A 13,793-nucleotide genomic window follows, 5' to 3' on the forward strand; every position below is an offset into this window, starting at 1 on the left:
CGTGTCTCACTCCGCAATTTCGTCGCGTCGCTACAAGTATGTACAATGTACATGCAGCCCACAGCACCAATTTTAGTGTCTAGCAGTATCCAGTAGGACGCCTGCTCGCGTTTGCACCTTGCGGTCATATCTGTCGTAATATACGCGTTTTGTCAGAGAGTGAACCTTCTGTACCTAGTTGTTTATTTATTTAGTTAGTTATTTATTCTAGTTAGTTATTTATTCTATGGTAGTGGTAGGGTAGGGGAGCCCTAGAGGAGATTCAGTACTATCTGTACCATATTATCTTTTTAAATGTGAATATCTTCAAGCTGTTTCAAACTGATAACATGGCTAAACTGAAATTTTAAAATATTCTATATTTTTAATAAAATCTGTATACAGGCGGTATTCAAATCGACGCGTCGCCTGCTTCCTGTTATATCACCCTCGTTTTAGTATGGCTCAAATTGTTTTACAAACACGGTTCGCTGCTAACCGGATATTAAAGAAAACTTTTAAACTGCACACAGAAACAGCTAAAACGGGTATCGGTATATGAAATATTTATATTTAATATTACCGTTATCAGTGTTTTCAAGTGTATTTACTTAATAATACTCCTGAAGTTGTAGGATCGCTCGACCTCTGTTAGCATAGGTAAAAGTTATGTTAATTTAATTTAAAATGTATACCGGCTATTAATATTACTAAAATTTCGGAAAAAGTGGTCATTGCGCAAGTTTTTGTTATTTTATCTCCATTGCTCTGAAAATGGGACATTTTATTTCAAAGTGGGAGGATCGTAATCGTAGCGTAACATTGCATGTTGCGGTAGGTAATTCTATAAGGCCCTCGGCACACGGCGTCGTAACGTAATCATAGCGTAAGCGTATCATAAGACACACATACTAAGCGTAATCTCATGTTACGATTCTCTGCAATAACGCTTCTTCGTGTGGGGAGTTGTGTGGATTTCGTACCTTGTCACAGTGACAATCAATAATGCAAGTCGCTAGAGACTTCGTCGCTAGAGAGGCCGAGAGGACGGTCACCCACCCGTTGGTCCGATCAAGTAAGGAACATTACAGGACTTACTGTCACTACTGCCCTTAGACAAGCCGAAGACAGGGTGAAATGGAAGCAGCTCGTCGAGGCCTCGGTGAAGGCATTTCAAGACAGGCACGACCTTCAGTAATGAAGAATACGAAGAAGAAGAAGAGACTTCGTACTAGTGGCACTGGGACAAAGTACGAAATAGGTAGGAAATTAAATTCTTTAACTGTACATGCTCGTACTACTCTCGTCCTCTACGCGTTATACGCGCGTATTACGATACGCTTACGCTTCTCTTACATTAAGACGCCGTGTGCTGAGGGCCAAAGCAATTTGTCCAAATATGGACGACCTATGTCTGATCAGAGGGCCTAACCAGATGCTATAGTAGTTTTGTGTTACAATGGATCAAAATGATATATTTCCGTCAAGGGCGTACATTGAATCCTGAAGGAAGCGATGGATTCTACAATAGAATCCCGATCGTAGTGAGGGATTCTAAAGTAGAATCCTGAGCGTAATGAGGCATTCAAGTGTTAACGCCCAAGACGAAATAATTTTGATACCGTGTGACACATACTGCTTTTCACATTAACTATGAGGAAAATAAAAAAATCTTAGTGTTGACACAATCTGATGCTTAAACAGATTATTTAAGCTACAAAAATAATGTGCAAAAAAATGTAAAAATAGTGTGCTAGAAGTGTTACTTTGATCCATCCTAGCAGGGAAGAAAAGTGCCACTTTGATCCCTCCTAGCAGGGAAGAAAAAGCTCTTTTCCGAATAGGTGGTGTGCATTTTTTTTTTTAACTACAGCAAACAACGAAATTCACCCGTTTGCGTAATTCCGACGGAAACAAACAGCCGCCCACGTAGCAGCTTGAAAAGCGGATTGAAAAACTTGGTGCGGTGTTTAGCTTCAACTACTCCGTCGTATAAACAGAAGCACAGAATAAATAATAGTACTATGTACAAAAGATTCACTCTCTAACAAAACGTGTATATTAAGACAGATATGACAGGTGGCGCAAGCGCGAGCAAGCGTCCGTTCCGTAGCGGTGCGCTACGGAACGGACGCTTTTGATGCTTACAAACAGTGAGCCGAATTAGATTTTGCTCACTTAGTGGGACAAAGCATAATTAATTGGTACTATGTATAGGTGAATGGGTTAATGGGTTAGGTAATGGATGTGGGGTTTGTAAATGGTTTTATGTTTTTCTTACCTTTAGAACATAATACTTATGTATATTAGTGTACACATACTGCTGAGGTGAAAAGTTGTATGTGTCACATGAAACCAAAGCGCTACACTCAAGATTCTGCATTAGAGTCAATTTGCTACGCTCGTGATCTATTATAGAATCTTTCGCTTCCTTTCCTTGGGACACAAAATTAGCACTCGCAGCAAAAAGTAGCTTTGCATTCTTGTTGAACAAATAACTATAATTCATTTTGACTATCCTGGGTGGGTATTCACCCGCACGGTCGCGCATAAAAATTGGAAATTGGTACAGCCGTATCAATAATAATACACCAGACTAGTCCGCTTAAAGAAAAAATATTTCGAAGACAATATTACATCGGCAAAAGCTTGAATTGTTTAGCCATCACTCTCTATCAGTATCTCAAGGCAGCAGGCCTCGAGAAATCATTCCTATTTTCTTCAGTCGTGAAAATCGGATTTGCTTAATTGACGAATCGGACTATCGACTGTTAGGCGGCTTGCTTACTGTACTGATGAATCGAGGCCATTTGGGGTGATTAGTGACTGTATCTTTGGTTAATTAACGCTTTCAATCAACTTTTAAAATATAGTTCTACTCTCAAACCTGGGCATTAAAGAAGTATCTCGAAACCCCTCTATATATTTTTAAGAGAATCTCAGCGACCGAACGCTGCGCGCTGCGCCACTCCAAGACAGTGATTGCACGGCCTTATATGTATGTACCATTACGCTCCGCGATTGTTCCGCCATTTGAGGTCCTAACTAAATTGGTTGTTTAATACTTACGCTATAGAATTTCCAATTTAGCAAGAACCCTAAAAGGCATACCTAACCATCCCCGTGTTGTGACTGTACATAAATACTCGTAGGAGACGCCTCACAAAATTGGCAATTGGGGTAAAGACGAGAATTGGTTCTGTTAATGTATTTGTGGAAAATAATTTGTGTTGCAATAAACCTGTTTGTGAAGTGTGTCGAACATTTCCCGAAAATGCTATTGAATTTTGTTGACGCAATGGAGTAAACTCTTTATGAGCAGGAATAATATTAGGTTTAATCTTCTCTGACGTTTCAAAGTGCGGAAGTCCCATAATAAATGTCAATTTCTATAGGCATTTGACGTTGATGGTGATATTTCCAATCTTTGTTATTGAAAATATGTTGATGGTCTGATTTTATTAGACTTTGTTTCCGATATCTCGTGAATGTGGCGATTCGAACGGATATTCCATTCCTACAAGTTAATTTAGAATAGCAAAAATTGACACTTCGTTCACTAGCCATTTCCATGCCATACAGATACTGAATTAAATAATGACGATAATAAATGACGTTGTTACGTATGGCCCCGACGTTGCAGTTGGTGTGCAGTCACCGTGCCGTTCCCATACATATTGCAGTCGGGTTGCAGTCCGTCTGTATCGGCCCTTACATAAATGTACTTATGACGTCCTTTCTCCTCACTATTGTGTGGCCAATATTGTGACGAAGCTACACAATGTTGTCTGTTCAGGTATATCAGATACAAAATCCTCAGGGAAATCTGGTTTGAGAAACTTCATCACTGTGATTTTGAATTGGCGTCTGTATTGCGTGCGACTAGTATACACTATTTTCGGAACTACAAACAGCAACACTCCTAACTGTACATCGTTGGACCTTATTACAAATGGTATAAGGTCCACCACCGTACAGTTAATAATGTGCGCGATGATAGTTTCATCATCGAATCCTCATAGCACCTTGGCCATAGTTATTTGTTTTACCCGGAAATATTGATACCCGAGCAAGCGAAAGAATGCAAAATTAACAAGCGTAGCGAGTGGTTCCAAAAGTGGAAACTTCAGCATTGCGAGGGTTTCAAGACACTAGGGTTAAACAATCTTTGCTACCGATAAAAAATAACTTTTTCAGCACGTCACTGGAAAATATGAACTAAGTACTTATTAAATATTACAAATTAAATCCAAATTAATGTAATATTTACCATTCAAAACTACCACTTAAAAGTCTATTCCGCCAGCCAACATGAGGAAACAACCTTAAAATTTGCATCAAACTAATTTGTCAGTCTTATGGATAAAATGCAAATTAGTGGTTGGTTCAATCCGGAGGTCGCGGGTTCAAATCCTGGCTCGTACCAATGAGTTTTTTGGAACTTATGTACGAAATATCATTTGATATTTACCACTAGCTTTTCGGTGAAGGAAAACATCGTGAGGAAACCTGCATACATCTGCGAAGAAATTCAAAGATGTATGTGAAGTCCCCAATCTGCATTGGGCTAGCATGGGGACGATAGCCCAAGCCCTCTCGCGCATGAGAGGAGGCCTGTGCCCAGCAGTGGGACGTATATAGGCTAAATTATTTAGTTATCACCACCATACCATACCACCATACCATACCATATTCTGACAAATAAATACATTTCATTTCATTTCATTTCATTTATTTATTTTATTTTTAGTGATTTTTATTTTTCACACGATATTATTAGTGGTTTAATATTTCTCTAATAGTAAAGTAATAGTTGCTGTATGTGAACGAAACTAGCTTATTTTCCCTTTATCTTACAAAACTCGAAATAAAATTGCATTAAATTCAACTAAAATCGGTACCTCGTCCCGTTTTAAACCCTCACCTTTTGCGGTAGCGCGGTGGGCATCGCAAATTCATCGTACCTACGCTATGCCGTTTGCGGACACTGCTGCAGGTGTGCGAACCGTGGGTTCAGTAGAGGAAATCTCTAACGCTTGCGGAGTATGCAGTCCTAGTTTTTTAGAGTATCTTGTGGCTTTTCAGTGAAAAATATTCGTATTAATGTTGTATCTAAGTAATAGTCTTATTATTCGTTTTTAGGGTTCCGTAGCCAAATGAAAAAAACGGAACCCTTATGGATTCGTCATGTCTGTCCGTCTGTCTGTCTGTCCGTGTATGTCACAGCCACTTTTTTCCGAAAAATAAGAACTATACTGTTGAAACTTGGTAAGTAGATGTATTCTGTGAACCGCATTTTTTTTTTTTTTTTTTTTATGAAATAGGAGGCAAACGAGCAGACGGATCACCTGATGGTAAGCGATTACCGCCGCCCATGGACACCCGCAACACCAGAAGGGTTGCAAGCGCGTTGCCGGCCTTTAAGATGGGAGTACGCTCTTTTCTTGAAGGTTTAAGCATTAAGATTTTCACACAAAAATAGAAAAAAAAACAATAAATTTTGGGGGTTACCCCATACTTAGAACAGAAACTAAATTTTTTTTTCATCAAACCCATACATACGTGTGGGGTATTTATGTATAGGTCTTCAAAAATGATATTGAGGTTTCTAATATCATTTTTTTCTAAACTGAATAGTTTGCGCGAGAGACACTTCCAAAGTGGTAAAATGTGTCCCCCCCCCCATGTACATTACCATGCAAACTTCCACAGAAAATTAGTTTGAACGAGATCTAGTAAGTAGTTTTTTTAATACGTCATAAATCGTAAACCGCAATTTTATTATGTTACTTGCTGCTACGGAACCCTTCATGGGCGAGTCCGACTCGCACTTGGCCGCTTTTTGAAGTGAAAACTTCTTTAGCGGCGCTGAGCACTTTCTGAGGAGGGAAAAAATGATAAACTCGATTAAGCGTAACGCGTAACGTAACGCTGACGTCATGTGTCACGGACAATGTTATTCACCAAAGAACTTTAGTCATAACGTATCATAATCAGGTCAATTATTTAAAACTGGACTTTTATATTAAGCAATAAAGCTCAATGTTCTAATCTTGTACGGGCTGAAATACGAGGATCTCACAGTTACATGCTAACTTTATATCACTCCAATGTAATTCAATAAAGTCTCATCTTGATGAAATCGTTAATAAAAGTGAACTCTAGTACTGGTGAATAAAACTCAAAATAACATGACCAAATATATTTAGATGCGAGGTATTCGAATTTTAAACAATTAACGCTACAAATTTAAGCTCACTGGCCAGCAATCTCGGAACTAAAGTTTTTCAATAGAAAGGAGGATGGGTCAATTATACATAGTGCTGCAGACGGTTTACTAATGTGTTGCAGAAAGTTTTTTGACATATTTTTGTATTGCATAATGTTACTTGGCAGATATGTCGTTTGGCAGAATGACCTTCCGCATATATCATTTAGCATACAATAATTTCGCAGAGGTTTAAAATGCAGAACCATGTTTTGGCATAGGTACTGTTGATGTTCATAATAGTCTTTTAAACGAATATTGTTTTCGCAGATAAATGTATTGCATAATATTTAGGTGGCATAAAGTTATCAAGTTGAGTCGTCGTCTACGAGGAATGGTGTTAAAGATTTAATAAAACTACCCTTTGTCCTTCCACGGGTCTCAAACCACCAAATTCCATCTACTCGTAAATCACTTAGCGGTTTAAGCGTGAAGAGGTAACATACAGACGGATAGAGTTACGATGAAATTGCTGTCTTTTAGTTTTTAAAATGTGTTTATACGGCAAAAAAATCAGTAACTATAAAGTACGTCGGGTAAAAAGATTATGAAATAAATTTCATAATCTAATGATAGGTACCTATCTTAATGTTATGCTCTCAGTTCTAACCTAACCTACTTTGCTCGCAGCTGTTCGTTTTTGTATGAGGTCGCAGTTCTAACCTAACCTAACCTACTTTTCTGGCAGCTGTTCGTTTTTGTAGAGGCTCGCAGTTCTAACCTAACCTAACCTACTTTTCCGGCAGCCGTTCCTTTTTATAGGAGGCCGCAGTTCCAACCTAATATAACTTTCTTTTCTGGCACAAGTTCAATTTTGTTGGGGTCGCGGTTCTTACTTAACCCACTTTTCTGCTAATAGCAGAAAATATCACTATGCCATAATAAGAGTATGCTGCAGGATGATTATGGCAAATAAAATTATGCTAAACTAAAGTCGGCGAAAGTAATCTTCTGCTAAATAATATGCTGCAAAATGTATTGTATGCGTAGTAATAGTAATGCCAAGTAAGAGTTATGCAAAATTATCATTCGACTAAAAGTGTTTCTGCGATACATGTTATGCGAAGTGTATTTCTGACAAACAATATTATGCCAGATGAGGGGAACCCGCTGCAGACATTTTGGACTAGTCATTGAGTTTTCACTTCTGTCGGCACTCCCGGAGTGCAACCCGTTGTTTTTTTATGTCATATTTAAGTTTAATAAATTTCTTTAGGAGATAACTACATGTAACATGTAACAAAACACAATAAGGTATTTTTTTGGCCAAAATTTTTGCAACGTAATAAATGTAATAATATTACTTCACGGAACAGTGAAGCTGCTATAATCGTGCTATTTTGCTAAAATTGATGTATCGTGATGATTTTATTAATCAATAGTAATATTTTCCATTACCTGGCACTAGTAAAGAAGAAAAAACCTAAAACAAGACGAATTCTTTAGCCATTCGAGGGTACAAAAACAACAAATTTTCTAGCAGGGTTTCGATATTAATCCAAAGAAATTGACATTCGTTTGTCTATATTATTTGGTTTCCCAATTAGGAACACTATCTCCACACACTGACTCCCATTGGCTCTATCAGTATCAGGAAGCACATTAAACCTACCTATTATTCGTGTTACAAAGGAACCCTACCGTTTGGAGTGTGTGACGGTTAAAATGCAAATGTGTCGCCCGCAGGCGGCGAGAGCACACTATCTTTTTCTGCAAAATGACGGCCGTGGATGTAAACCGCAAGAAATGCTGGCAACTTTAAATTTGGAGGCACGGTAGTGCCCCCGCCATGATGATCCAAGCGAAGCGCAAGGGCACTACCTACCTTTTCTTGAAGTGCTTCGTCGTTTTTTTGAACCCTCATAACTCGGGTTTGGCTTATACCAGATAAACAAAATTCGGAGTAAAAAAGAATAGAGAGTCGGGATACTTGGTGTCGACATTACGAACGAAGTCCAGTTTCGTAGTCATTTGGAACATAAAGCCAAACTGGCCTCCAAAAAGCTTGGGGTGCTTAACAGAGCCAAACAGTACTTCACACCTAGTCACCGGCTTTTGTTATATAAAGCGCAGGTTCGACCTCATATAGAGTGCTGTTCTCATCTCTGGTCTGGCACCCCACAATACCAGCTCCTTCCTCTTGACTCCATCCAACGGCGGGCAGTTCGTATTGTCGGCGATCCCGAACTTACTGACGGCTTAGAACCTCTTAGCCTTCGGAGAGACGTTGGCTCTCTTTGCATGTTCTACCGTCTGTACAATGGGGAATGCTCGGAAGAACTTTTTGATTTGGTGCCATCGTCTCGTTTTTATCACCGCACCTCCCGCCAAAGGAGCAAAGTTCATCCCCACTCCTTAGATACATGGCACACCAAGAATAAGCGGGCATCTCGCTCGTTTCTTCCCAGAACGTGCAGAATGTGGAATGACTTGCCTCCTGAGGTATTTCCTATGCGCTACCACATGGGATTCTTCAAGAAGCGGGTATTTAGGGTTCTCAAGGGTCGGCAACGCTTAAGTGGCTCCTGTCATGTTGCTTATGTCCATGGGCGACGATGACCGCTTCCCATCAGGCGGCTCGTCTGCTCGTTTGCTGACTATTACATTAAAAAAAAAGACTTATTAAGCATAGAAAGTTTTATTTGCATAGCTCTTACACTTTTTTGATTTTATTGATATCTAGAAAACCCCGATTTCGTCATTCTCTTGGGCTCACTTTGGTTGCTAGTTTCACGGCCTGATTCGAACTTTAAGATACGTGAAAAATTTGCTAAAGATACGATATGGATCGGATATGTCAGTGTCAAAAGCAACTATTTTGTTTGAAGAAACGTCACTTTTGACACTGCCATATCTAATCCATGTCGTATCTTTAGCAAATTTTTGACGTATCTTAAAGTTTGAATCAGGCCGAAACAGTTTAAACTTTAAACTATGCATATCATGGAGTAGTAGTAGTAGTAGTAGTAAAACACTTAGTAGTAGTAGTATAAGAAACTCCCTTTGTACAATAGTTACAAAGGGAATTTCTTCCAGACAACTTTAGATCCTGGTTGCATAATGGAGTTGCTGTAACAACAGTTCCGGCGAGTCTGTTCCGGTTTTGTTTTAGAGCCCGATTAATGACCGGTCCCTTTTGTTGTTGATTTTAACGATTATTGCTGCGATAAAATCAATATTTGTTAAGGTTCAGCAATTTTTGTACTTACAAGCTTTTATATTGGACTAAGTTTATTTTTGTTGGCATAGATAGGTAACTAACGGCCCAATTCGAACTTTAAGATACGTCAATTAATAGATCTAGAAACGATTTATGGATTAGATATGTCAGTGTCAAATGTGACGTTTCTTCAAACAAAAACGTCCCTTTTGACACTGACACATCTAATCCTTACGTTTCTAGATCTATTAATTGACGTATCTTAAAGTTCGAATCGGGCAGTAACTTACAAGTCACACGAACCCGCCGCCGCTGAAAAGCCGCTCTCATACATCAAAGTGGTGCTATCATTTCAAACGACATTCTGAAATAGCAAAAAAACTGACGTTAACATTCAAGTAATATCATGATATGAATAGGATATATTATATTATATTATGAGCCTGTTGTGTCCCACTGCTGGGCAAAGGTCTCCCCCCTCTTCTTCCACTCGTTCCGGTTTTGAGCTACATCTGGCCAGTCTCTCAAAACGGAGTCCAAGTTATCCCGCCATCGCCGACGAGGTCTGCCGGATCCCCGGTTTGACTCGTGGGGAACCCACTCTGTGGTTAACTTGGCCCACAAGTCATTCGGCATGCGGCAGACATGACCAGCCCAGTCCCACTTTAGCTTGGCCGCTTTTTGAGCTACATCTATTATCTGAGTTTTAGAGCGCAGCGTGGTGTTCCGGATGCGATCCCTTAGTTTCACACCTAATATGCTGCGCTTCATAGGTAGCTCTCTGGCAAACCCCGAGTTTGGACTTCTGAGCTTCCGTCAAAGACCAAGTCTGAGCACCGTAAGTGAGGACTGGAAGTATGCACATGTCCATGAGCCTACGTTTGAGAGACAGAGGTAGGTCTCCCTTCATGAGGTGTTTCATGGACCAATAGCTCTTCCAGGCGTTCTCGGTCCTGATGAATAGGATGTTTTTAAAAATTAAAAACTTACAATAGGACAGCTGTAATTTTTCACATAATTAAATTAAATTATAAGACAAGTCCTAAAGACAATTTGTAAAAATCCTGGGTGAACTAGGAAAAAAGTTGGGCTAGTAGTTCTCGTGAAACTGAAACTATTATTATTATTTTTTTTTATTGGAAAAAGGTAAACATTTGACGACAATCTCACCTAATGGTAAGTGCCGATGCAGTCTAGGATGGAACATGCTTACCTAAAATATGTCTATTCACACTCGATTTAAAGAGATCCAAGTTATAGTGGACTGGGAATAGATTTGCAGGAAGTGAATTCCACTCCTTAGCCGTTCGCATGATAAAGCTGGACTAATACTTGTGCGGACAACCCCCAGTGTAAATTTCATTCGATAGCGTGACGTGCGTTCGCGTTTTATCTATTTTTGTATGGGATTTTGAACAACATGCCAAGCGGGACTTTTTGGAAACTTAAAATCCCACACTAAATGAAATTTAACGCAAACGCGTACGTCACGTCACGCAATCGAATTAGAATTACTTACTTTCTATGCATCTCGCTCGTACTCGCATATTAGTGCAAGCGAGATGTACAGAAAGTAAATTACGTAGACGTGAGCGTTATGTCAATGTCAAAACTGATGGTAAAAGGCGAAAACATCCAACTCGTTGGGGGTAGTTGGAATTAAAATCTTTAACAGCCTGAGCCGTGTGATTAAAGAGGCGGCTTCTTATGACCTGTTTGTTGAGAAGTTGAAAGCATATTTAATTGATAAGGCATTCTTTACGGTTAAGGAATTCTACAGTAAATTTAACATTAAATTATTTTGTAAATAATGACATTTATTTTGTGATTATTATTGCTATTTTCTTCTTCTTTCCTTGATCTGGTTATATGTTTTTAATTTAGTGTTAGTGCTTTTAGTTGAGTGTTTATTGTTAGTTGTATATTTTGTTCTATTGTGATTTTGTTTGACATGTGTTATTTTGACATAAAAGAAATTGAATTGAATTGAATTAAATTGAATTGAATTGAATTGAATATCGGTAGGTATGATGTCAGTGCACGTTCGAATTGGCCTGTTGATCGAGCATTTCATTACGACTGAACACTCTTATTCAATTCTTTTCCTTTACCATCCGACATGCAAATCATCTAATTCAAAAGCTTTTTGCACTTTTGTAAAAAAAATCCCCGTAATTTGTATATACTTACGTTAACGCCCAATTTTTCCTTGAGTAGAAAATGGATTTCAAATGCGTTTGATTCTCAAATCGCATGAAAAAGGGATTTATTTTTATCCAACTGGCGAAGTAAAATACTTGTAATATTTTTCAGTCGTTAAATTTTCTTTGAACCACTTTGAGTAACATATTATACTTACATAACATGTACGAGTATACATAAGTTTGTACAGATTTAGCGTATTCTTAAATTAATTACTCTAGATGTATTTAGGGCCAGCGGCCAGCCTAAGCGGGAACCCTTTCGCTGGGATATGACCTGGGTGATCTAGTCTAATAGGAACATTTCAGGCTAAGTCACCCATGTTTTCATTTATGTTTGGTATTAGCTTTAATTTTGTATGTATTTTGAATTTTAGATAACATTATATTCTATTTTTTTAATTAAGTATTTTTTCGGCTTTAATAAAGTACCTACCGCTTATAAAATTCGATTCACCCTCTTATTTTAACAAAAAAAATCCAGTAATCGGTTATATAATATATAAGTTCAAGGTATAGTTTGTCAAAGGACTGTCTCATTTCAATCATAGACAGAGAGAATCATACTATCTTTGTCTTACACTAGTACTAGCACCCAAAAGAGAAGAATGAGTATAGTTTCCCTGGTTCTTACTGACTGACAAATTGGTTTGACCAACTATATCATAGCTTTGTTAAGCTTTTTTGTTAAACAACATAATTGGTTTTATCAGAACACCTTATAAAACAAAGTCCCCCGCCGCATCTGTTTGTTTGTGTGTTTGTTCGCGATAAACTCAAAACTACTAAATGGATTTTAATGCGGTTTTCACCTATATATAATTCTTAAGGAAGGTTTAGGTGTATAATTAGGGTTCCGTACCCAAAGGGTAAAACGGGACCCTATTACTAAGACTTCGCTGTCCGTCCGTCCGTCCGTCCGTCTGTCACCAGGCTGTATCTCACGAACCGTGATAGCTAGACAGTTGAAATTTTCACAGATGATGTATTTCTGTTGCCGCTATAACAACAAATACTAAAAACATCTTTTGGGCAGTCGTGTAAAAACAGAATAAAATAAATATTTAAGTGGGGCTCCCATACAAGAAACTTATTTTTTTTTTTGCCGTTTTTTGCGTAATGGTACTGAACCCTTCTTGCGCGAGTCCGACTCGCACTTGGTCGGTTTTTGATATGATCTACCAGATGTCCCATATCTGGTTGAAAAAGATCACGCGACTTACAGTTTGCGGTAAGTAGGTACACATTTTGCATGAATCAAAAAGCGCGAGCGATTATATCCGTACACGGCGGGAAGAAGTTGATAACTGGAGATATTCTAGGGAAGAAATTTGAACTTAAAATAAAATTACATAAGGTTCCAATTTCTTCAATTTTTTCCCGCGTGTTATCAACTTCTTACCGCCGTGTACGGATATCATATTAGTATCAAAACCATAATAGATTGTATAATCTAAATTTAATCATAACAACGCGATGACCAAACCGCAAGAAGCTAGAATGATAAATCGACCAGACGTGTCAAGGGTCACGCTACAAATCAAATTGATTCACTGCATGTAATATCTCGGAGTCCGTGAACCTACATCTGACCTTTTCCCGTTGACAATAAATAATGGAATAAAAAACAATAGGAAGAGATACCTACTGATTTTTGTTGTTGGTGGAAACTCGAGTCTTTTAAGTAAATATTTTGAAGAACTCGACTTGCTTTTACGCTGCTCTACGCTTAAATAAAACTACCGAGTTTTTTAAGTTCCGAGTCGAGGCGTTTGAGTCTTTTTTAAATTCAACTCGAAAGGACTCGAGCTTACGAATAAAGACTCCATCAACAATTTCATGGCTTTTAATCTAAATTAACAGTAAGGGCTGATTTAGACGGCGCGCGAACTCGCATGCGATTTTAGTTACATTGCGGACTGTTGGTTACGTCCAATTCAACCAACCGATCAAAACCCGCAATGGTATGAAATTCGCATGCGAGTTCTCGCATCATCGTCTAAATTAGCCCTTAAGTTACAAACAGCTAGCAACACTCTTAACTGTCCATCGGTGCACGGTAGACCTTATGCCTTTTTTAATAAATAGGCGTTATTCTAGTTTTTGGTACCTAACTCATGAATTTTTCCCATCTATTTTAGTTTATACTGAACTAAAATCCGAACCTAGGACGTGGAGGAGACGA

Source organism: Cydia splendana, chromosome 17 (genome assembly GCF_910591565.1).
Source record: "Cydia splendana chromosome 17, ilCydSple1.2, whole genome shotgun sequence".
In the NCBI taxonomy this organism is placed as follows: domain Eukaryota; kingdom Metazoa; phylum Arthropoda; class Insecta; order Lepidoptera; family Tortricidae; genus Cydia; species Cydia splendana.